General features: G+C 41.4%; 1 protein-coding gene across 17 annotated transcripts in view; it reads right to left on the bottom strand.

Annotated features, from left to right (window-relative positions):
• LOC108502308 (bifunctional heparan sulfate N-deacetylase/N-sulfotransferase 3) overlaps positions 1-24,638 on the bottom strand; it is a 217,583-nt gene that overhangs the window by 66,529 nt on the left and 126,416 nt on the right. The window contains exon 1 of one of the 17 annotated variants that reach the window (XM_017825153.1): positions 35-107. The exons of the other annotated variants lie outside the window; for them this stretch is intronic. The gene's annotated coding sequence lies outside the window, so the exon portion shown is untranslated. Of the gene's footprint in view, positions 1-34; positions 108-24,638 lie in introns of those variants that run through there. 17 annotated transcript variants of the gene reach the window in all.

Below are 24,638 nucleotides of genomic sequence, written 5' to 3'. Positions count from 1 at the left end.
GGGTCTTTCTGACAGAAAAGGTACCACAACCCACCTGGAATTAGTCTGCTGTGACTTGGAGATGATGGAGGGTGTTGAGTAAATCACTGGACACTGGGTGTTGTCTGAGGAACAGGGATCTTGACCCTTCCAGGTCCAGCTTGAGAGAACAGAGAAGCATTCCAACCAAAACACACACACACATCTGTACTTCAAAGGGGTTAACCTTCCAAACCAGGAGAAAATATAATAGAGATGGAATGTGAAGACAATTCATGCAGAAGAATATGAATAAAATTCATTTAAAATCAAAACCATACCGTGAAGAAGGAAGAGAACTTCAGGCAACTTCTGGTTTGGTACAGAAACAGAGGCGACAATAAAAACAAAGCCCATTTCTAAATCTAGGGATGGAATAAATGAGGAATAGATAGACACCAGCACAAATTGCAGGTTACAGTACAGAAAATTCATATGACTTGCTAAAGACATAAAGATTCAAACCCATGATGACCAGAGGCAAATATCTACAGCTGTTAATAGAGATGCAGAAGAGCTGGAACTACTTCACAAATATGTATAAAACTGTAAAAACAGGACCGTGCACCTGTATCCTGTGAAAAGAGGTGCTCTCCAGCCTATCAGTTGCAAAGAGAACACTAAACCACAACCATGGGGGACACAGGTGTTTAAGTCAGGAGATCCAGATTATTTCTACCCAGGAGCCTAACATTTTGTGTCAGAAAATTTGACTGATAGACATTTTTTAATACATCTTGGAACACCAGAGAACCGATAGAACATTAAGGTACCAAATCCTTGTGCCAATATTTAAAAATCTCTGTGTGGTACACTCTGAAAATATGGTAAATTCATAAGGAAAACATACTTTGGGGAAAATCAAATTGATTGTGATTCAGAGTGGGAGAAAAGGAAGAGAGGTAAATGTATGCATCTGGCCTGACATATGTTTTGGCTCAGCTCTGTGAAAGGAAGAAGATACATCTTGTAAAGAAATGTCACAAAGAACAAGTGATAAATAATGAATAAAGATTCTGCTTTGTTTGTTTATAGAATATCAAGAGCATCCTGCTAGGTGCATTTTCAATTATCATTCCTTCTGCAAAGCCTTACTGTGATTGCTTTAACCTTGATTTTAAGACAGCAGTAATGTTAATGTGCAAACATATTGGTACAGCCATGGTAGCAAGGCAAGAATGGTGAAAAGTGTATTTATAAAGCAGTAAAATCACATTAAAACTGCTGTGCAATAAAAACTACATTGTAGCAGCATCTGGGAAAAGGGTATTCACAAACCAATAATATCCTATTAAAACTAATGTGCAATAAAAGCAGAGTGGAGCAGAATTTCTAACAGGCTTCAGACCAGGGCTCTGGAAACGGGTTTGTGACCTTTCTCAGGATTGCTGGATCCAACTCAGCACTTCAGGCACTGCTCAGGGAGCACCCAGGACACAGCTTGGTTTAAGTAATGAAGTTTTTTTCTCCATTAATCAAACAAACTCACCAATGTGGTCTGTTAACCAATTATGTGGCAAGGAACCTCATTAAAAAGTACAGCTCAATCTAATTAAACTATCCTGATGGATAAAAGAATGCATATATATGTCTGCTTCCAAATCACTGTTTTCAAATAGCACATAGGCATATTTTCACAAATGCTGTGCTCCTGCACCCAAACTGCAGTCAGAATAACTGTGTTTGAGAATAAAGAGTGGGATATTATCGAATAACTGATTTGCTTACAATTTGAACCACTTTTGCTGCATCTGATTCTTCCCTATGGCAACTGTAAATCTAAAATCCACTGAAGTTGATTGGAATTTTTGTGTGCCAGTGAGCAAATGTCAAACTCCCCACTGCTCAAGTACTGTTATACTAAGGGAACTTGATACAGAAAAACAAGAAAAATTAAAAGTAAACACTGGCAAGTGAAATTAATGTTTGTCAGGGCTGTGGTGGCTTAAATTTGGAGGCTACTCTGCAACAGTAAACAAACCTTTCTCAAGGTAAGCTGCAAACCAGCACACACGAAGCAATCAGGGTACAACAAAGCTCCAGAAATGTGCTCAGGATACAAAAAACCAGCAAGAAAAAAGAAATATGGTGGTTCAAGTAAGAATCTCTGCTGACAGGGAGATAGAGCAGAGGCTGTTGGGGAAATCAAGTGAGTACCAGACAAATTATTTCATTAGGGACAACATTGCACTGTTATCCACCTCTCCTGTGGATTAGAGCAAAACTCACCACCACCACTGCAGATGCATCATGCTCCTCGTTCTACTGGAATTAATAACTACTGGGGGCTATTTACTTATAATTTCATGTCTTAGCCTGAAACCAAACCCTGGAAACCCACACATATTCAGTGTGCCCTTAGAAGATCCTTCCCATAGCTCTACCAGAAACTCTTCTCATGTGTATCACATGCATGAATGTGCTGGCCTCATGTTTTAAACATCTGAAAAAGCCAATTAGGCTTGTCACTGATCCCATTGTTTCTTTCTTTTACATTAAGGTTTCTTTAGAGTGGAGATCCCTATATGGGATATGCCTCCAACAAAAGTAACATAAAAACAAGGAGCTGAATTTTATTCCTCTTGTATAATGAGCTTCCAGTATGGCACTTCCAAAGACTCTGTTCTCATGTAAAATAAGCAGGCGGGATTAAAAGAGCAAGGGCTGTACTTTACATTCACTTATCAGCTGTGGCTCACAGCTCTTCCATGAACTGCATTATCTAATTAAAAATCCACTGAATGTCATGTTGCTCACTCAGGATATACAGGGAGCTGCTGTTCTCCTTCTGTGAGTGACAGACATCACAGGACACGTGGTGGGATGAGTGACACAAATGGCAGGGAAGCATGAATCCCTAACGGGACAACACCATGGAAAGATATTCTTCCAAAGTGACTCCACTTATTGTGGCAGAGATTTAGATCAAGATACTTGGGACTAAAATTTGGTTTGGAGCCTCTTTTTTCACCCCAGCATGAAACAAACAAAGAAAAAAACATAAACTGGAGATGCAGACAGGCTCTTCTTCACTGTAGGATAAAAACTGAGCACAAGTTAGAGATAAGGACATGCAGCTCTCAGAACTCTGAGCACTGACCTTGAACTTCCTCATGAGTAACATCTTTGCCAAGCTCAGTGGAACAGGCTCTCTGGTATCATTTGGGCTGTGACAGCCCCAGGTGAAGAAGAAAGCAAAAATTAAATGTTTACATACTCATTTTTTTCTGCACTTTGTAAGCTTAAGAAACCACTAGTCACGGGTGGTATTTAAATTGCTTTTTACTTCCTCTGAAAGAGACTGCAAACTTTTTGTCGAGGAAAAGAAATACATTTTTGGGGGTGGCAGATTTTAATTTGGGCAGGTTGTTGATGTCTGTTTTTCCCTGGATGCTCCTTGTGAAGCTAACAAGTGATCACTCCACGGATGAGCAGCAGATCATCACCCAGAGTCCAACACGGACTCATGTTCAGCATTAGGCACATGCTCAAGTACCCCCCGACCTAATGCATTTTAACAGCCTTTGGCCCAGGATTCCCCAGGCACTGGAAGGGTTGAAAATAAAGTGCTGGGATGACATTTGAGTGGTTCTTTAACTCCATTTGTAACCTGATTTCCTTCCCACTGGAGATCAGGGAGTCTGTTGGTATAAAGGCATGGATCTGGTGCCTGTGCATTCAGCCCTTTATAGTGAATCAGTGCATGTCACCTTGGTCTTGCATGAGAATACTGGTGATTGCAATTCTTTACTATTGAGACAATTTCTAGTTTATAACACTAAAATTTTATTCCTAAAAATTGTGAAGTGAGGAGGAAGGAGGAAGTTTTCCATCAGAAGACAAAGAGAAATGATTGCTCTCCTCCCAGACTGAAGTACTAACTGAATACACTTAAAAGCAATGCAGTTCAGGCCTCTACTTTTCTTAATTATTCCTCTTCTCATAGGAAAATCACGACGATTTGATTGAAAATAGTAATTAGGAAAGTTGTTGTTGTGTGTCACATCACGAGAAATTAATTTCTATTTTCATCAACCAGCAGGTGTGAAACTCAGGGCTGCAGTAAAGCAGAAAAAGGCCTCCCAGGCAGCACAGAAACCCAGCATCAACTGCTCCTGACATCAGTCAGCCCCAACACCAAAACTCTGCACCAGTGCCCTGACCAGGGAGAGACCACACTGGGAACGTGATGTATCCTAAAACTGCCCCTTCCTTTATCCAGATCATCCTGCTGCTGCTGTCTGATTCTCTGACAAGCCTCACCCCGGGGTCTCTTTAATCACTACCATTTCCCCATTTTCTCCTGCTCATTGAACGCGTGTGCTCAGGAGTCATTTCCCCAGGAGACACCTCTCTGCATTTTTTTCAAGTTGATTCTCATTTTGCCTTTCCACTGCATATCCTTGTCTCAGTAGGCACTATTTTGTTCTATTATGTCTCTATTCCTGTAGTGTTTATAGCACCTGTCATCTCAGTACCACCTACAAATTTTATTAATGTTCTTTTTCCCCTTCTCCAAATTGCAGCTTTTTTTAGTATTTCTTTATGATGAAGCATCCTCCTCTCCATCCTTGCAACACAATGACAGATCTCTTAAAACAATGACTTAAAGAAGTAATTTTGTTTAATTGGAAAAATATCTCATTTATTTCCTTTACAGTGTCGTTTAAGCTTGCCTGGTTCATAAATTTGAGAAGTTTACTACTGAAAAACAGCAGTATAATTCAATCCTGGGAGGTCTGGAAATCAGGAACTGGTTCACATTTGTACCTGGTGGATAAAACATGCTTATTTCTCCCTAGCAAGGCTCAGACATCCGTGGCAATGGCAATGTAAAGCCTAAATTTGACTACTCGTCCCTAACCATGGCTATTAAAGAGGCCACATCCCGTATGTATTTTCTACCTTGCTGACCTCTGCAGTCTACTGATATATATAATCCCCATCCTTCCTGACATTGCCTGACCCATACCAATGTTCTTCCATTATGAGATGATTACAAGCAATGTTTTTCCTACAGTCTTCTTGAAAGTATTTATATCAAATAATCATTAAAATCTGTGCTAGGAGAATCAAGAGGCTTTGTTTTTCTCTTGACTGTAGAAGAAATTGCTGGGTTTGGCAAGCTGTTCTCTATGTAAATGCTTTCTGTTCTCATCACCAATACAATATACCAGTTATTTAAGGGTTTGCTATTGTGCCACAGAAAAAAATAGTTTGGTTGCACTTCAGAGACTGACAAGGATTATTTTAAAACTGGTAAACAATGCAGGGGAGTGGCTGCAAAGTAAAGACCTGGAAAGGAAGAAGGAAAAAAACCAGGTCTTTAGAGAAGTCCAGCTGGGTCTGTGGGGACATAAACTGAAATGTTTCCCTCCAGTGATTTCAAAATAGACAGAAATATCCAGAAGAATATCACTTTTTTGACATTCCTGCAGCAACAGGGAACTGGTTGCTCCAGCAAGGACAGTGGAAACCTGAGAAATATGGAAAGTATCAAAACAATGAGAACTTTTAGGGAGGTGCTGCAAAAGGGTGGCCTTGCAATGTAATATTGCCTCTCTGTTACAGCTTTTAAAAATTAACAGGGCAAGTTCCAGTCTACCTGACACACTGCAGACAGACAGCACCCTATGGGAACCCACCACATCAGCGTATTCCAAGGAATGAGTGTGCTGATAAATGCTACTCTAGAGCACAGACACCCCCATGGAAGCAAAACTAAAGCAAGATTACAGTAATTAAGCTTTGTAGCCGTAAGGGCAGGTTACTTTTGGAAGGTCACTGCAGATAAATACAGAGAATAGTTTAGAAATATTGTGCAGCTGTGGAAAAAACATTCTTAGGCTCTGTCACAGCACAGCTGAAAAGCACTAACCTTGTCTGGAAGCTGGCTAAGGCTTTTTCCATGTGCTTCCCAGATAAAAGATGACAAAGAAAGCAGCAAGAGTTGCAGAACTAATTAATCTCTTGCAACAAAATTCTGCCTGAAAGAGGTAGAGAATAAGCCATCTCTGGGTCTTCAGAAAACACTATTTTTTTAAAGTTAGGTCTAGTACCTGCTGATAGCAACATCAGAAAATTCCCAGTGGGAATACCTGTTCAGTTGTGTCATGGGCCATGGCAACCAAAGGAGTTAACAGCTCCTCACCTCTGTGCACGTGACTGTGACCTTGGCATATGCATAAAACAAAACATAATTTCCAGCTTTCCTCTTTGGCCAAATTTTTACAAAGTTAAAAAGAAAAAGTGGATTGCATTGAAATAGAAGTTTAATGTGGTAGAAAATCTTGTGTGCACCCAGCAAACACACCAGTGCTATAACCAACCAACCAAGGATAATCTTTGATGGGTACAATAAGTGGTGCTTATTAACCCAAAGAGGTCATGGGAGGCACGGTGAGCTCCAGCTGCCTTTCCACTAGCTCTGCTCTCACAGGAGAGTTTCCATCTGTCTTCATATGACAGGTGTGAATATATGAAGTCAACTTCTGATGCAATTAATGGGCTGTTTTACTCTGCTTCACGTGACCCAGAGTAATGTGTCTCCAGGTACTGAATTCCAAGTATGACCACAAAAGTTAGAGAGGATATTTCATCCTCTGAAACTTCTTCATTGCAACAGATCTACGGGTTTACAGCCATGGCTTTACACTCACTATGATTCACTTTTCCTGTCCTGTGCAACTTTATTCTCCTGGAGCAACGTGGACTACTAATCTTTTTATGGATGGAGTTAAATGAGAAATCTCTTCCCCAATGAAGGTAAGTAGGACCCCAATTATCCATTACTTGGCTCTGTGAGTGGGTGATAGGATAACACGAGCTCTCTGGAATGTTCAGATAATGCTTTTATAGAACTTTCCACATACAAAGCCGTGTGAAAAGAAGCAATCCTGTGACCATCTCTGTAAGGAGAGGAAGTATCCCTACTCTAACTTTACCAAAGGAAAAACTGAGGCTGAGAGAGCAAACCTTTCAAAAAACCAGATGCCTAAAATTTAGGATTAAATTCAGCATTAGCTGCCCAACAGAGTGACCTAATGATCACATCTCAGCATTTTCTAAACCAGGCTGCTTGTTTGGGTGTCTGATGGTTTCCCTTTGTATTTTGTCATTTGGTTTTGATGGCCTGTATGGTGGTTTTCCATTAAAACTGAATTACCTTCTTGAACAAACAGTCACATTTCCAAACTCAAAATTGGTTTTCAGCCATTTAGACAAATGCTTATATACCGTGTTTGCCAATTGTGTGCACATTAGGCTCGGTAAACTCATTCATTACACGCTATGAAGAACAGAAACAGAAGAATGCAAACACTGGAAGAGAGAATTTGTCACCCTCAGATAAGACATGGCTGCAGTGCTAGTCTGTATTTACACCCCATACTGGACCTCAGATAATGTCCTCAAAATATTCATGTCCCACTTGAAACACCTGGAAAAATTTATCTCTGTAAGTTTACCAAAAAGATGAACATTTCCTGTGTATTTATTTCCCTTTTCCTGGCCTCTCCCATGGCCATAAACTTCAAAGGGGTTACCCACTGTAGCTTTAGTAATTTCAGCAGTGCTCTGCTAATTTTTCCCTCAGCTTGTAAGCATAATAACAATATTCATTTGAACCTTATGAAGTTTCCTCACTGTTAACTATATTAAGCTTGGATTAAGCTATTGGTTTATATTTCAACAATAAATTCATTTCAGTTTAAACTTCAGAGACAAATTAGAACTAATTTTATTTTATGAAAGGAAAAGCTTTAACACCTTTTCAAATCCAGACTTTATTTGCTTTTGATATATTAAACAAGTATATTGTTCACATTTTAATTTGGACTGTGCTAACTTAATGAAATTGCATTAAATGCAATGGGGAAAATACACTTCTGAGTGTGAATTACTGTAATAGCATTTCCTTTCCTTTGTTAAAAATGAAAGAAAAAAAAGAATCAATCACAAAACCCTACCTTGATAAAATATGGATACCCTGCCAACTCGATAGCCCTTTGCCACCACCGATTTCCCTCTGCTTTGAGGACTTTGATTTCTGCATTTGAACGCTGCCCCCACATCCTTAATGCACATTTACATCTCTGAGAACAAATCTCTGAGAGCTGAAGTTTCTCATGAAAATCATTGCTTTAAAAGGAAAATGTGGTGTCTCGTGTTTTCTGGCAAATGGGGTCTCCGTGCCACCCACTCTCCCTCCTTTCTCTAGCCATAATCCTTTAGACCATATTTTCCTCTTCCCACATGGTCTGCACTGAAACTGGTGATGATATTCCCAATGCACTGCCATGGAAACTAACATTTTTCCGTTTTTTATTCTCCTTTATGTCATGGCCCTGGCTAAGACTAAGCGGTCTGCAGGTTGCTAATCACCTGGAATATGGTCATGCTCTTGATAATACCTGTGGTGTTTCAGTAAAACCATTTTACATTCCTTACCCACTTCTAGAGCTGGGGAAGATGCTTGGCTGGAGGTACTGGGAAGGAAAATCAAAGGTGGTGACAGGGAGGCTTGCTGCAAATGATTACAGGGAATGGCATTTGCCTCAGGAACACTCATCCCTGGGCGGTGGAAATCATGCCACAGACCTCATATAGGAATACTAAATTTGTTTGATATGTGGAGAGGGATGGGACAAGGATATCATTTTCCACCTAGTTCAGACAAGGCAACTGGGTCAATGACATTCTCCCCCATCTGTCTCTCCTTGCCTTACCTCCCTCTGCCAAATCTGCCCTGAGTTACAATCTGTGCAATCAACCCAGAAATCAGATGGGGCCTGCGGGCTGCAAATAATCTCAACAGGATGGGGAAGGCTGGATAAATGTTGGTGAGGAGTGGCAGCCACTGCACAGCATGGAGGTTGGCAGGATGGTCCAAGGGCTGCTGGTTAAACATTCCATGCCCTGCCTTTGGACTAGGAATGACTGCCCAGGAACTACCTGAGTAATTACCTGGCTGATCATCTGCCAGGGATCGCCCTTCCTTCACGCTGCTGCACACAGTGTTGGCTGAGGCTGACAACAAGAATGCTAATTGGGCCTAATATTTACAAGACTGGCTACTTCAAGTAGCTGAACAACTACTTTTATCAACCAAGAACTGCAAAATTACTTCCCTGAGGTAATTAAAGCCATTAGAATCAAAACTTTTAGAACTGATAGAGATAATAACCAACTGAGCTGATGAGTAACGTGGCAGAGAGGGGGCTTTGCTTGTGTGTGGAGCAATTTAACAGCCATAATTGCTAATGTCCTGTTGTCCTAAAGTAAAAGGCCGTGGATTTTACAGAGACAGCAAAGCACAAGACGAAATGCACAGAAATAAAACAAATGGTCTGTGAGAATCATCTGTTGTCTGTGAGTAAATGGCTGGCAGCAATTCCGTTTGCTTACAATCTTGACAAGCCTCTCCCTCTCTGACAGAGTAACTAAGGTGCCTCAGCAGTAGCTGCAGAAGTAGCCCAAAGTGATTAAATCTCACACTCTCTTGCAGGAAATTGCCTCTGAGTCTTGTCTCACAACTACATTATGTCTCATTATAAGTTCTGTCTCCTATATAGATTGGACTTCAGTGTAGAAGTCCCACGGAACATCTGCTGTTTAAGGTTTCCTACCAATATGCTGCAGATGACAGGAGTATGTTATATATACATTACTGGAAATTCAAACAGTTTTATTCACGTCTTAGGAACAGTTGTTCTGTAAGTGGAACTGTCTTTGTTTCTATTTGCTTGTTTTCTTTACTGGAACCAGAGATGCTGAGAGCTCCTTTCTGTCACTTTGCTCTTGAAGGTGGAAGCACTTTCTTAATTCAGTGAAGGTAAATGCCTCCAACCTAAGGCAGCCACCACAATAACTGGTAGAGGCTGAAGAAATCCCCATTTTTTAAAAGACAATATTAAAATAAAAGGAGATCCATATTGAAAATATTAAGTTAGTGTGCATCAAGTTGTCTAAGGACTGTTATGACACAGGGGTCCATAACTCCTCAAACAAAAGGCAACTGTTACCTGGCCTGAAATAATGAACTTGTCTGAATCTGGAGAATGTTTAAAAGAAAAAAGTACTTTTGTCAATGAAGCACACCCCCAAATTCTAAAACTAAGTATACAGACAATTTTAAAGTAGAAACCATGTGGGAAAGTATTTTTAAACTTTTCCACATTTTACCACAGCTTTTATTGCCTTTCTTAATTCTTAACCTTTTACTCACAAGCCATCTAGGCTGTCTTGCAGTGCTGGGCTGAAAAAGAGATCCCACCTTTCCAAAGAGCCTTCTAGACAGACTGAGAATCTGACTCTGACTGACTGTATGGGACAGGTCTGATGGAGGAGGAAGAATTCCTGTCAGACACGGTCTCATTAGCTCACCACCTCCAAGAGCCACCACACAGTTTGGAAGCTGCTACCCTAGAAAGGATTTGGGAATTAAGTCTGATCCCTAAGAGTACTTGGCAGGGACACTTTTGCCGTGTGGTGTCAGCAATTACTAAGGGGGAAACAAACTGTCTCCAAGGAGCCCAAACTTGCCCCTGTGCCACAGGCGTGTTGTAAAGGAGCTGAAAAAACAGCCCTGAAATGGGCCTTTTATATGGCAATGAAACATTTTCTGTATCATATAAAAGGAAGGCACTTGAACTCCTTTACACACTTCATCACTGTGCATTCCTGAACAGCCACCACAGTTAAATTAAGCTGTACCTGCTCGGGAGGTCTGCGATGCTCTTCTCCAATACATCACTCAGAAGTTGTGAGCAATTACTGTAAATTGATACTACAGAAACGAGTTTTTAGAGCAGACTCCTATGTTAATAAGGAACTTCCACTTCAAAAAGTGAAAGGTTTAGTAATCAGATCTGTACTTGATTATTACAGTATGTTATTAAGTGGAACAATTAATTATTGTTGTCTATTTTTCAGGCTGTGTAGTGCTTTGGACAGTAGAAAGATATTTTAAGTTTTTTTCCCTCAGGAGAGAGAAAATCTTAAGGCTTAACATTTCTCCCTAACAGAGCCATCTGTAAAAAATGTCACATGTTTTGTCACATGTATTTACCCTTGACAAAATGCAGAGTTTATCCAAAATAATCTCAAACATTCAGGTAAAATATGCTACAGACATTAACAGGGAATAACCCAACTGGATTTCAGTTATGCACAGAGAAATCATATAACTGTATGTTATGCTTTGATCATAATCAAAATGAAGAAATCAAAAGGAAGAAATCAAAAGGAAGTCTAGAGACCTGAGAGGAGACTGCAGCATGGAATGAAACCTCTTCATTCTCCTGCCTGCACGCAGGAGGTGCTGAGCTCCATTTAGTGCACCTGCCTGGCTCAGCCATTCCTACACAACTCCCTTCTCAGCACTGATGATTTGAATTACAGTGCCTTCTGCAGATCCCTCAGGAAAGCTTTATTCCAAGTCCTAGACAAGCACAGGAGAAACAGTCCTGCCCCAAAGGATTGATAATGGGAAGAGATGCATGACAAGGCAGAAAGGTTGTGTGTCACACCTGAGTGTGGCACAAAACAAACAGCAAAACTTCAGCTGAACCCTCCCACTCCCTTACCAGCCTCACCAGGAGCAATCTCAGTGCACTCCATGGAATATTCAATATTTGCTACTTCATTATGCATCTCAGCAGCAAAAAACCAATTAGCCCCCCAAGTGCTCCATCAGGAATCCCCACTACTTCTTGTACAAGCCAGAATTTTGGTCCCAGTTCTTTTCCTGGGTCCAGCTGGGGACAGGATTTGATCTTTCTTACACAAAGTTAAATGGAAGAGACAAATGTCAGAAAAAAAGAGAAGAGGGAAAGAAAATAAAATGCTTCTTAGAACTTTCCAAAGCTAGTACTTGTCTGACAATTAAAAACAGAGTGACATAAACAGCAACTGGTGAAAGACTATCTTTGCTGATTTCCTTTTCAGTGGCACAATTTCCATCCTCCTCCGAGTCCAGGACTAGGATGTCTGACAGAGCACAGCTGTACTGGGAAGGGGGAGCTTGTGATGCTCTGGAACAGACATGGTGTAGGTGGACAAGAATAACTACCCTCCTGTTCTGCTGTCAATAATCCTTTCTTAAAGAGACACAAAAGAACAGTGTGCAGCATCAACAGAGACATATTTAACATTATTGACTGAGCTGTACGGAACCAGGCTCAGTGGTACCTTAGGCAGAGGAAATCTGGCATTGCATCAGCTACTGGCTATAGCTTAAGTATCACAAAAAATGTTTGTAAGACTCCCCCTCCCTTCATTTGTCTCTCTGCTATTTTCTGTCAAAGCGCTGAAATCAATAGTGGCACACTGATAGAACCAAATTGGTTTGAAGATCCAGTACATGGTATCCAGTCAGTCAAGTGTGATGGATTTAATTCATGCAGCACTTATTATTCCCAAGCTTTGCTTGTCAACAGGAAAAAAAAGAGGATAGAACTGAAAAGCAATCAGGCAGTTTTCAGAAAGACAAATCTTGCAGTGGTTCCACTTGCCCCCCTTCCCCCATTAATTTAGATCTTTTTCTTCACTCTCATTTCTCTACTCTTCATATTGGTAACACTGGCATCATAACAAGGGCAGCTGTTGCCACATGAAGTCTGTTGAATTTTCTGGTAATTTATATATCACATGCACAAAGGTTTTAACTAGAGCATGATGACACCATTCTCCAATGGGCAGAGATGATAAATTTTGAATCCAATGTGATAAAGCACATTTAAAATACTGAGGATCTTGGATGTTAACACACAGACCCTATCAGAGAGCTTGGGGCTACATTTTCAGGTGGCTTCTCATTCTCAGACAGAGACCGATATTGTGCTTTGTGTTTTCGCTGTCAGTTAATGGCACAAATCCTTTTGCATCAAGAGCTCTGCAGCCAAACAGAAATTGTTCCGTGTGAGCAGCAAGGACATTGTGAATGCTAAAGTTTAAGTGGGACTCCAGAGAAGTCCATAGAAACACTGAAGTGTTACACAAAGAAACCACAACCATTTTAGCCAGATTTGGAAGCAGCCATTAGGGAAGGGCTGAAACAATTTTAAGGAATTGTCCTGTATTTGTGCTCACATCTGTGGTGGAAAGGGGATGCCAAGATGTATGGAGCCCTAGGACAATTCCTATTTCTTCTCATTAGCGTGCTGGAATGACTTAGCCTGCTCCCTTTTTCCTGGTACCTGGCTTTCTGGAAGCTCATCTTCAGTCATCAAGAAGGAATTAGTTGTGTGTACCTCCTGGATCACACAGAGCTGTTAAGCACCTAAGGCTGACAGCCTTTCCTCCTTCCCTTCCCCTCCTCCCTGGCTGAGCACAGGGTTGGAATTGTTCCCTCTCCTACTTATTTCTCCTTCTCTCTGAATATTGGGATCTGTTAGCTAGGCAAGGAACTTTGCAGTCAGTCATCCTGTCGTGGAACAGCTACCCTGTATTCTGGGCTATTTTTGATGTGCACTTGGGTAGCAGCTCACACTGAACAGAGTCAGCTATTTCCTATGTCTGAGTCCGAGATTCACCTCCAGTGAGAAGCATTCCACTGTAAATTAACCCCTCTGTTTAACAGCTGTTCAGGAATCCCATTTTGGAGAGCCCCAATATTATGTGGGGCTTCCAGTGCTGCTACAGTGTGAATGACAGCCACTGGAAATGTAACACCCTGGAAAGGTGACTTGTTGATGCGGGTTTTGATTTTAAGCCAATTTTAGCAGTTATTTTCCGAAGTTCTTTAATGTAACTGGCAATGCACAATAAATGTTTCAGATTAACTCCACGTACCAGACATGCACCTTCACTGATGCTTCAGGGAAAATCTCTAGTTTTCATATTACTTCACCACTCAGGTTAAGTGTTGGATCAGGATATTAATTCTTGGTTTTGTCTGCTGTTAATAAGCTTCATCTTGGAAATATTAATCTGTGTTCATATCAAGTTTAGTTTTCCACCTGGCAATCTGATTTCCTGCTCTACACTCCCACGTGGCTCAAGGCCAGGGTTGCTAAACTAATGTATGGCTCCACCTGCACTGCCATCTGCTCCACAGCAAAGCCCTTCCAAGATGACAGTGGTGGGGCAGGAAGAGAAAGAGAATAACAACACTTTTTTACTACAAATGAGAACAGCATACCTGAATTTATATAACCACCACAGGCAGAGTCTAAGAAATATACTTTCATTTACAGACAAAAATGAGGTTTCTGACTTCAAAATCTTAGAAGTTGTGGTCACAACCACTTACTCTTCTCCTTCTTTGTGTAACTCCCTTGGAAGGGCTGGAATCTCTCCATGGCAAGGCTGGTGCCTCAGCAGAATGCACCTCACATGGATTTCACTGGCATGGCAACAGTGAGTGACACAGAGTTTGATTTTAATTGATGTGAAACAGGAAGTCTTGGGTAAAAAAGCTCTTTGTATTTCCTTAGGATTTGTATTTTTATATTTTTTATTTCAGAGTAAGATTATACTCAAATGGAAATGAAATTAAGATATTATTCAGTGAGTCATGAAAGCAGATTGTTTTGAATGGACAGGTATTAAAAGGCAAGACTATTTGTATTTGCACTGAGGGACGAAGATTACTTTAGATTTAGACCTCAAATAAAATACCAGAATCAATCATTCACTTATCCTACTGAGCAGGATAAATTAATTTTTTTCCTGAAAGAAACACATTCCCCACCATGTTTTGACAAAATAATCAGTAAATAGGTAAAGACTTAGTACTAAACCCCCAGCATACCCAGAATATCTGCTCTGAAACACGTTTCCGAGATGTCAGGAAAGGAGTTGCCATAATTTTACATACAAGATTTTAAATTACTATGGTGATGCATGTTTGTATAAAATCTTAAAATAAAGTTTTCCCAACAAATTAGTGAAGGTTCCTGAGTTGTTTTTAACATGACTCCTAGGCTTGCTGATGAGTGGAGGTTACATGAATCAGGGTCATGAATAATTTCTGATTCTAATTAAAGGCAGAAAGGCCACTGCTGTCAAGCCAGACTGCTCATCAGCTCTTCGAAACACTGGATCCTCATGGAAACTCAGGCTAGAGGGGCCCCAGTCCTTCCCACTGTCCCATGGCAGGAAGGTTATATTTAGCACTTTTCTCTAGCTATTACACCCAAGACATTCCTGTCACTGCCTCCTATTTCTTTCTTTACACTTTTGATGATAAGCATTTCACAGCTTCCTTGGGCAGTCTATTTCAGTGACTAACTAACCTGTGCTATCGGAAAGAACTTCTTAATGCTTAATCCTTATTTTCCCTTTTTGTAATTTGTGGTCTTTTATTCCCTGTCCCATTCTACTTACATGTGTTCCCCAAATATCACTCCCACTTTTGTAAACTCTCCATAAGAGCTGCATGCTAAAGCCTTGGAGGAAGGAGATGACATTTCTGCTTCTAAACTTGTAACTGTGGTTCCAGGAGCTGCTTCCCAGGCTTCAGCAACCAGCTGAGAGGCAGCAGGGCATTTCTGTTCCCTGGTGCTCCCAAAGGCTGCTGCGGTGGTTCTTTAGGGTAAAGCATAAATCAGTCACCAAAATCCCAGGGCAAGGACTGGTCTACCCGGCAAAGTGGGAACACTCAGCATATGTGACATTGCTCGGTCCCTGCAAGTTGGGCCCTGAGGAAACCCGGATCAAGTAACTGGTTACATTGACTGGTTGCAATAATTATGTGTCAATAATGCACGTGGAAACACGCTCAGCTCCTTAAAGGCAAGGCAGGATCATGGGAAGGCAGATCAGAAATGGGTTTCAAAATTACAAACCCTAATTTATCCCATTCTCCACAGCCATAAAACTCTGAGACTAAAGCCAGGATCCAAATCTGAACATTTGCTAGAGCTACAATCCCATCTTTGTTCTCCAGAACAAACCTAGTGGCCAAATGGAGGTTCCAGGCCCCCAGTCGATGCCAGCATTGGTTGGTTCTTGTAAAAATTCTGTTTTCTTTTTGCAGCTCTTGCCTTGCCTTGTGCCAAGGGCTGTACTTGCACCGCGTGGCCCTGCAGAGCCCGCAGCCAGACAGCCGGGAACAATAGCTCCGAAGGAGGTGTGAACTTCCCTCCCACTCCCGAGTTGCTCACTTCCCAGCCGGGATGTGTTCATTTCCATGCTAACGCTATTAACGAGGAAGCAGAACACAAATGGATTTGTTTTTTTTTAGGCAGCTGGGTTTGTTTGGGGGTTTTGACAGCGAAGACACACAAGGCAAAACAAAACCCAGCATACAAAACAAAACCAACCCAGATGTCCTGTGCCGGCTTAGAGGAATTAAGGAAAAGGGAAAAAAAAAAAAAAGAACAGAAAAGAAAAAAGTGTTTTCTAAACTGCTGCTTCGGAGCTTTTATCTTGATTTAACGGATACATTAATTCAATTGACGTGCAGTTTAGCCAGCCGGCAACACATGAATACCTTCCACAAATGGTAGGATTTGCCTTTTTCTCCCCCTGCAGAGACATTACCACAGATGTGAGCTTTCTCCTTCTGCTCTTTTCCTTCCCCCCATCCCTCTCTGTGTAATATTTTAGCAAATAACGAAATGTACCATGTCTCCCACACCCAGGCGTGCTAACACTGAAGGCAGTTGCTCCCCACTCTCCACTGCTGTTTCTTCCTCAACTGCCTCAGTCTCTTTACATTTTATTCTTTGGTGGATAAATATTAATATGCTAATGACTTTCAAAAGAGTATCCAAGAACACATTTCCTTATTTAAAAACAGAAGAACCAAACATATTTCTTTAGCTGGGATTGGTATGATGTCCAAGGATAGGCATGAAAAGAAGCAAAACTGGATGTTAGGAAAACAGCTGGTACATAAATTCTTATAAAAAGGGGGGAAAAGAGAGAATAATGGAATGAATGCAAAAATAAAGCAAAAGAAAAAGAAAAAAACCCAGTAATGGAAGGGAAATCTGACATTTAAACCTCGGCTCCTGGCTGGTGCCCATGGCAACTCCACTGACAAGTTGGTAAAAACTATTCTCTCCTTTGACTGCTTTCAAGGATAATCCTTGCTTCTCTTTCCTGGGAACCATGACAGATTTTCTCTCTTTAGGGACGGTGCAGGACTTTCTTTTATAATGGCTCTAATAAATAATGGAGTGTTAATGTCCTTTAGGGGGACTGGTTGTGAAGTTTGGTCTGTTTAGGAAACATTTTCACACTTGTGTCCAAGTGAGGCCTTCCGTGGTAAGGAATACAGGTACCTTCAAATGCTTTATATCACATTTATGCTATTTTAAAAATTCTAACTGGAATCCAGCATTAAAAAAAAATATATTCATTTAAGGGAAACTTACTTGAATTGCTCCATTGAGCTCAGCATGTGGTATTCACGGTTTCTAAATTTAAATAAGGTTTCCATCTGCTCTGTTGTTCAAGAATCTTAGGGAAAACTATTAGTGAGCAAGAGGAGGGGGGAAAGCAAGGATGCACATATTGATGCAAGGTTATGCTTTATGTGTGGGATACTTCTGAAGCAAACACAGGTCTGCACTGTGCTGGGTCTTTTTCTTGAGACACAGAGCCACACATCTCTCCTTCAGTCCAGCAGCTGGGGCTGGACCTGGGAGCACTACAGTGCCAAGCAGCTTCCCTGAGGCCTGCCCAGCACATCCTCCTGTTCATCCAGGGCTTCCAGGTGTGCATGGAGACAGTGGGAAGGGTCTCTGCTTCTCCTTTGTTGCGGTTTGTGAAGGACAGCCTGGCCCCCTAAGCTCAAACATCATATGTTCTCTCCTTAGGTATAAGGAAAACCAGGCTCCTTTGGAACAAGAATGGAATCACCTGCAGGAATGAAGGATCTCTCACAGGGGCCTGTTGCTCTTATTTCCTCACTGAAATATGAGCATCAAATTTAGTGTTTCCAGTAACTTTTAGCACATTAGGTAGAAAGAGAAGGAATGCCAAAAACTGTACAGCCTTGTATTAATAAGTCAAAGTCAGCATGACAAAATGCACTCAGAAATCCCTGGCAGCATGGACAAGATGCACAGCTCTAGCCCAGAATAGGAAAAAACACAGTGGAAATAAGTCATAAACCATGTATGTTTAAAGAGAGTCATAAGGTTTTATATTGGCCATAGAATAAAAGCTTTTAATATATTTAACAGCCATCTGGAAAACAGGCAGGACATAAATGGGGTGATATTATATAATGCAGAAAACAAACATGTCTAGGAGGACACAGAGGAGCTCAGGAAAGCTGGGGCAGAAGAGAAGCATGGCAGCAGATGGAACTGGTTGTTAGTAAAAGCAAAGTGAAATATAACCAGTAATCATAACTTCAAACTATTTGCACTTTCTGAGCATTTAAATGAGCTAATCACCCAAGAAAGAGAGAGAACACCATGAAAACCTCCTGTCTCTGTGCCACAGAGCTTCCAAAAGCAAATTTCTCACAGTGAGGTTGGTAGTAGCACGTCAGTATCTTAGGATTCGAAATCCTCTCCTTTTAAATCCCTCTGAGAATGGTTAAGCAATGGGGTAGGAACAGAGTTCTGCAGTTTTGTTATGGAAATCCACGGTGCACTTTCTTGCAAAAACACTCTGTTCATTTCTTGCCATCGGTAAGAGACACACACAGAGTTTCGTGGGGGACGGGACAGAAGAGTCTGAAAGGATCGATTTAAATGATTAAAGGAAGGAGGACATTTCCATATGAAGGCCCATTTCCCAGTTATGGGGCTGCTCTCTGTGTTGTGCTGGTGCAACGCTCACTAGAATGCACCACCAACACAATCATAATGAGCAGCGGGGAGGGGAGATCAGTGTGCCCTGATTAAAGAGGATACATCTTAGGGAAGCTGTGATTCCAGGCTACAAAGGACTGTGCACATAAGCCATGCATTTTTATAGGCCTTCTGAAAACACAAGATCAAGAAGGATGTTTAAAAGTAAAAAATGTAAAACTGATCCAAGGCACTGCATAATGAACCCATTGCCACCACCACCGAAGACAAGGGCTCCATGAGGTTGGAAGAGATGGCTGGTTTTACAGCTAAGAAATCCATACCTCTTCCTGAAAACAATTAAAAACTTTCCTAAACACAATTGCAGGTGGGATGAAGGAGGAGTACCTCATTCTTCAAGGGCTGATTCAAGAAGATAGTCAAGGATTAACCTCATTTTTACTTGTGGGTATTGCCATGTCGGTCATGATGATAACTCACACTCTCAAAATTAGGCAAAAGCTTAAGCAGCCTGAACAGATGACTAACTGAGGAGAAGGCAAGAGGCACTTCCAGTGTGGACACACCACACTGTAACCCTAACTGATAGTAGGATTTTCTTCCCTCAGAAGCCACAGCTGCTCCAGCAACAGAATATTTGACAAGGTGGAGCCCAGATTAATTTTTCCTGAAAATGTTTAAAAAATAATTTATTGAGTGGTAACAGCTTCCAGAAAATGTGCTTGCTTTTAAAGAAGAAAGAGGTTAGACAAGGATGGAATAAATAGCCTGGAAAAAGCAGATGGTGTGGTGGTTGTGATGGACCATCAGAAATGTCTCACAGCAACTGGCATGCAAACTAAATGTGCCTCAGCAATCCTACCTTTTAACAGAGAAGCATCCAACAACTATGCAAAAAATATGTGCTTTCTTTCCTTACAGGCTTTTTTTCTGCAGTGCAGCCATAACAAATGACCACACAGCCATGAATTAGTTGAGAAAGTTGAGCAATGTTTAATTTAGTGATTATTAGTGACAGCTGTTAAAAAATAATAAAAAAAGAATGAAAAGAAAGAATACAAGCATTCTGTTCTTCGAAACAAAGTGATGAAACAATCAGAGTCCCATTTTTAAGCATTTTTCTGCAACCACCAGGGCTTGAAACTTTTGTTTCTAAAGAAAGCTGAGACTCCTTGTTCTGAAGAAACTCCAAAGACTGACACTTGAAGAAAAATGTCAATACTGCAGCAATCACAAACTACAAAAAATCTCAGTTCTAATCACAGGGTTTGGCATCACTGTACTAGAGTGTTAAAATATGCCTGTTCTAGTGGGGAGAGCACTGGGCTGAGAAGGATGAGACAAGATCTATTTGTGGCTTTCAGCAGTGGCTTTTGGGGCAGTTATAAAGACCACCTGTAGAGCTGCTCCCCACTTTCATTTAGGGAAACAGCATCGAGTTTACAAATCTGTACAATGCTTTGTAAAAATGGTCCCCCATTTCACTTGAGGCTTCACTGTAAATAATAGCAGGAAAGATACTCCAACACCCTACTTTGAATTCCTTGTGAGAACACCAAGTCCCAGGTAATCTGAGCTGAGCTCCCAGATAGGGCAGAGAGCAGGAGTTCAGAAATCTTGGCAACAGCTGCTTCTTACTCCTGTGTATAGACAACACAGGGTGGTCCTAATGCACTCTTTCCTTACCTTCTCTGCTCCCTGGGACTGAGTGCAAACATACATAAATACAGACAACATGGCTGAAAGCTTCAGGTTCATCAGCTCAGTCCAGAGAATGTTATTTCTAGTGGAAAAGACATGCTTTGACAGCATCAGGGTCTGCCCTTCTCCTAGATTCTCTGTCTTGTATTTCTTTAACATTTGGGAATCAGGGAAAAGTCATTTAAACAGAAATACTGTCTAAAATGTAGTTCCCAAAATACATTTCAATGACAGATTTAAAGGTCTTTTAGTCTTGGCCAAGTTGTGTGGGAAGGCACAGCAGGACATGAACAAGGCTCATGGGAAAGGGTGGGAGATGAATTTCATATGCAAATGTGGAACATGACAAGGATGGGAAGGAGGAAAGAAATTAAGCACAAACATTATCTCTCTTTATCCCCAAAGCTTCATATTACAGGTGTTATTTATACTGTCTGTTCCACAAGGAAATCTCTGGAAAGTAAAATGAAGAGTTTCCAGCCTTTTGAAAGATAAACAGCTTGCTATGTGGGGGGAGGAAGCACTAATAGCTTGCATGCACAGGACTTGAGCACATCATTCTTTAATGTATCACAGTAATGTCATTTCCATGACATGCTAACGTTGCTCCTTTAGGTGCTGCTTCAGGAAGACAGTATTTCTCTTATACTCCTCAGAGACCAGTAACAACCCCACCTGCCTGCCCCTGAGACAGGCTAAGGGATGATCTGAGTTTCGAAAGGCACCAGTGATTCCGATTTCAGGTACCTGGGAGTTATCCATGAATTCCCTATTCTTTGGGCATTGCATCTGGACCGTAAAATAACACACAGTTTGTTTCTGCTGGACTAAGCTTTAAGGAGAATAACACATCTGCTTTGGGATATACCAGTTACAGACTGAGAACTGGGTGGTATTTTAACACACAGGTAACCTGCCTTCTTAGACCAGCTCCTTGAGAATCATTTCTTGGTAACCCACACAAAATCAGAGCTGGTGCAGAAAGGGGGATCAAACACACAGGGACAGAGCAGCAGACTGTTGTAAGTGAGGAACTGGAGTTTCAAGGAGAAATGGGGGAAAGCGGACATTTACCTCCCTTTTCTGCCTGTAAATATGTATAATTTACACTCTCTTTTGATCAGTTACTCAAACATTTGTAATTTACAGATAATCTGAGAGTTATGATCATAAAATTAGGAGAATTCAGTAGTGGCAAGAATCCAAAACAACCAGGCATTACACTACAAGCTGCTTCCTTTATGCATTTGGGCTGGATATCACCTTTGCAAACCAAGAACACCACTTTAGGATTGCAGGGTGTCCATAAACAGAAACCTCAAAGGAACAGGAGATGAAAGGAAGTACTCCAGTTTCCAACCTCATGCTGCAAAATATCTTGTTGCAGCAAAGAGAAATGTAAACATGCAGCCATAGAATGCATGACCATGGCTACTCCTGCTCTTGGGAAGAGTCTCAAGCATCCAAACTCAAGGCTATGTGGGAGGTCCCAGGAATGAAATTACCCTGTAGGAGCCTGAGGCCCTACAGGTACTACAGCTGATTAACTTCCTACAACTGCAGGCTCAGTGACCCCTGAAGAGCACAAAAGCAGCAAGAGGGAGCGTGCTCCAGCCTTGCAGCTTCTTTGGCTTCTTTGTGTGTGGTACTTGCACAGCCAGGTGATGTTACATCAGTTCCAGACAGAACAGTCAGGCAGAGACTGCTGGACTCCCACACTTCCTTCCCCCTTTCTCACTGAAAGGGTCCTTTTGGCCTTTGAACCAGCAAATAGGGGTTTAGCTCTCAATAAACTGCTGTGCAACCCCTTTCCCTCTCCAAGCAATCAGGAAGCAGTGAAGGTTTAAAGACATTTATCTTTTGCAAATTTCAGAACATCCCCCAGAAAGCAGGACTAGATTTCACTGAACCTTCCCCCCCTCACCCCCCTCAGTTTTGTGCCAGATGGTGCCTTACCAAGGCACTGCTGCTCTGGTAGTGAGGTGGGATGGGTGCAGCTGATCACTCTTGTCCCATGGGCAAAACTATATGTGCAAGTTAGTGATAGACCAGGAGCTAGAGCTGCACTCTGTTTATGCTACAGAAGTACAACAGGATGAAAAAGAACTCCCTGCACTCTCACTGCCCTCCAGCCAAGTTCAGAAGAAGCCATGAGTCATGAACTGTTGTGCTGTTCTTGCATAACATCATTAGATACTGTTCTTTTGTACATGCTTGGTGTTTTTCAGGACTATTTTATTTGCTGATGTAAAAACAACTGAGAAAACAAACATTTTCCCCCTGAAATCCCACTCAAGACAGACAATGAAACACCAGTGTATGGATCAGCGTTACCACATCTGCCCTGGTTCACCATCATCAAACCCCTCTGCCACAGCCAAAAGAGTTATTTATAGGAATGTAGACAGCTTGAGCTAAAGGCATTACTCAACAAGTGAGATCAGGAGTGAGCAAAAAATACTACATGTTCCCCAGGAAATCACAAGGAGGCAGAAATCAACTCTGCAGTTCAGCAGAACTCTTTATGCTTGACTGTTTTGAGGACACTTGAAGACAACCCCTCCAGTGGCACGGAGCGGCCGAGTGTTGCTCAGCACTCGCTTCTGTGACAGTTCCCAGAGCAAAGCTCCTGGAATCGCCAACATCCTTTCCTGGGACACCCTGAACATCTCCAGCTACAGCCCCAGTCCAAGGTGACACTGGTTGAGTAGAGCAGCAGGCAGGGCACTGAACAGCTGGACAAACCGAAGCCAGTAGAAAGAACTAGAGCAACAAACGTTGGCTTCACCTTTCCAGTAGGAACAACATGCACAGGGCCTGTGGAGCAATATCTCAACAAACAAACAAAATCCCAACTTAATAAAGGAACTCGGTAACATGCTTTAAGCCTGACATTTCTGTACTGTATATAAGTAAATGTTAACTCAAAATATCTCGGTGTTGGCAACACGTTATCCTACCAGTGGCTGATTTGACATGTTCTTTGCTTTAACAACCGAAGAGGCGGTAACCACAACCCATCGAGCTTCTATCAGCCTGAATTTCTCTGCAGCACAGAGGGACACTGGAACTCCTACTGCAACTGCTAAAATGTTCATCACCGCTTCTCATGAGCAAGTTCAATTAATTTGGTAGCTTGGCACTTCAGGTCCTTGATGAAATCTAGTAGCACTCAACAATTTTACAAATCTAAGAACGAACGAGGCAGAGATCACAGTGTTTCTGCCTTTGTCAGCCCATGGAAATGATAACATCCTTCCTAAAACTCTCTGAAGTCTAAGGTTATAGGTACAACATTTAATCTTCTTCTGCTTTATGCACATCTGCATTGCTGGTTTATACAGCAGTTCTGTAAATATTCCCTGTAGACCTCAAAAAATTTTTGTTTCAAACCTGATTTATGAGCTGAGAGTCATGTTCAGCGCTTATGGTATTCATATCCCTACAAATGAAAAGCTGAGCCTGAGTGATGGATATCTTCTCTTAACAGGACTTAAAGACTATTTGTTTTCCATTTTCATTTCCCTGCACAGTCATAAATTGGTGCTGAAATGATTCAATGACCCAGATATTACTACTTTTACAACCTGGTCATTTTTATCTCCTGATCAAAATGGCTGCAAAGCAGGAAGAATCTTTATGTCTTTTTCTATCAAGTAATTTGGAGCATAGACGCTAAAATGGCCATGTCACAGGAAAGGTGTTATTATTTTTACTGCGAACAGAACAGAATTAGGCATAGCTGCAGACTCAAATCTTTATTCCTCAGCCTTTTTATTAAATTAGCTCACTTTGTCATCTGGCGTCCAATTATCCCTCAGACAGATAAACTGTGTCTTCCACACACAAGATAAAAGCTGACTGAAGGTCCTCACTTGAACAAGGTTTCTCTTTGGGTCCCTCTGGGTAAGATCAGGGTATAAACAGCCAGGCACACTCCTCTGTCCTACACAGGAGGCTTCCCATCTGTCTACAAACCAGGGCTCATTTTTATAGCTTTGGACATATCCTAGGGAACAGAAAGTACCACTGCCAATTTCTGCCCCAGGAAGTATTCTGTTTGACTTTAATTATATTTCTAGAGCTTTTTAGGACTACAGCATTTCTAATTATTAGTGCAAACTGAAAGTATCAGAAAGGGATGTCCCCTTGGCATCCCAAGTGCAGGAAAAGAGCTGAGTTAATCACACTGTTCCTCATCCC

This window comes from Lepidothrix coronata, unplaced genomic scaffold (assembly GCF_001604755.1).
Source record: "Lepidothrix coronata isolate B3197 unplaced genomic scaffold, Lepidothrix_coronata-1.0 Scaffold116, whole genome shotgun sequence".
Lineage (NCBI taxonomy): Eukaryota > Metazoa > Chordata > Aves > Passeriformes > Pipridae > Lepidothrix > Lepidothrix coronata.
Note: the sequence above shows the minus strand (reverse complement) of the source record. Positions and strands in the feature narration are given on the sequence as shown.